The sequence below is a fragment of the Amborella trichopoda genome, chromosome 7, assembly GCF_054954075.1.
Source record: "Amborella trichopoda isolate Santa Cruz 75 chromosome 7, AtrichopodaSantaCruz75HAP2 v2.0, whole genome shotgun sequence".
Lineage (NCBI taxonomy): Eukaryota > Viridiplantae > Streptophyta > Magnoliopsida > Amborellales > Amborellaceae > Amborella > Amborella trichopoda.
This window is the reverse complement of record NC_142342.1, coordinates 38,137,399-38,139,228: the sequence shown is the minus strand read 5'-3', so window position 1 is coordinate 38,139,228 and position 1,830 is coordinate 38,137,399.

Genomic DNA, 1,830 nt, shown 5'->3' with positions numbered 1-1,830 from the left:
AGTACCGTAATAGATGTTCATGTTATTATGGTATTTGGTACTAGAAGTACTATAATTCTATATCTATTTATGACAATGCATTACGGTAGAAAGACTATCGGTATTAGAAAAAAGGGTGTGGGCGAGGTTTTGAAAAATTAAGGGTTTTTTTTGTAATTTTTTTAAAATTAAAGTATATTAGGGAAAATTTCCCTAAAAAGAAAATAAAAAATATTCTAATTTTTAATGATACCAAAATTGCAAGCTCCCAACCAACAAAATCAATGAAGATCTAACTAACACTGCATTTAAGCAAATGCAGTGCATAAATGCAACTCAAGTTTATTACAAAGACGTAAAATGTCAACAACCAAAAAGAACACAAATAGTAATGCTAGAAAGCATGAAATTGAGAAGAAACACAAATAGATACAATTGAAGATTTAACAGGTACAAGATCAAATAAATAGGACGATTCCGAGTACGACAAATGCGAAGGAAAGAATGAAAGAGAGAGGGAAAACAATCTGCATAGTCCAAAATTTACGAAAAATGGAAATCTCATAGGCTTAAAAATGACAAATATATTTCACAAAATAACTTATGATATGAAATCGATTTAGTCAATAAGATAAATGACATCAATAAGAACAAAAAATGAGAGGAATACTTAACCATGGCTAGAGAAGATGTGCAGTGATATGAAACAATTAATAAGAGCTAAACCATCATGCATAATTCCATAATTTGCTTGCAAAACAAGTGCATGGATATGATAATCGTAAAGAGAGCTCGAATTCAGAAGATCATTGAAAATTTTCATAGGAGATTTGCAAACACAGGACTCACATGTGAACCTGATATAAATCTTAAAGTAACATTTCCACATTGGAAGAGAAAATGAGCATATAACCAGCATTTACATGAGAAAAACATTCGAGACCATTCCATATTGCCAGAAAACATGCATGGAGCTATGAATTACATAAATCAGACCTAAAATGCAGCAAAACATGCATGGAGCTATAAATCAGACCTAAAATGCAGCAAGTCAATACATGTTTACAGATGAAATTGCAGGGATATGGCATACATCAACAGAAGGCAAAAGCTAAGGAATAATTTCACCATTGCCAAAGAAAATGTGCAAAGCTAGTTCACTGACATCAAGAGCTAAACATCAAGAATCATTTTATGTTGCCAGAAAAACATGCTCAGAGGTATAAATCCTATAAACAAGAGCTCAAACTTTGAGATACTTCACATTGCTAAAGAAAATGTGCAGAGATATGTCTCACCTTGACAATGTCTACAACTTAAAGAATCATTCCATATTGGCATAGAAATTTTCATAGATATAACTCATCACCAAGCACTAAAACTGAAATAATCATTTCACATTGCATAAGGAAATGTTCAGATATGTGACTCACATCAACGAGAGCAAAAACTATAAGGATCATTTCACATTGCCAGAGAGAGTATGCAAAAATATGTGACTCACATTAACAAGTTCTTAAAAACTTAAAATTTAACTTCACATAGCAGAAAAAACCAAAAATGTGTAGGGATACAAATCACATAAAAAATAAGTATCGCCTGGAAGATCAATTCATAAAACCACATATAACGTGCAGCCAAATGATTTGCGGCAACAAGAGCTAAAACTCAAAAGGATCATTGATCCAAAGAAAATAAACTGAAATTGACTCATATTAATAAAAAGAGCAAAAATTAAATGATCATTTCATCATTGCCAAAGAAAATGTCCAGAATGATATTAACAAAAGCAGACATCATATTCACCAATGTAAAGAAAAAACGTGAGAATTGCTCAGATTAAAAATAAGA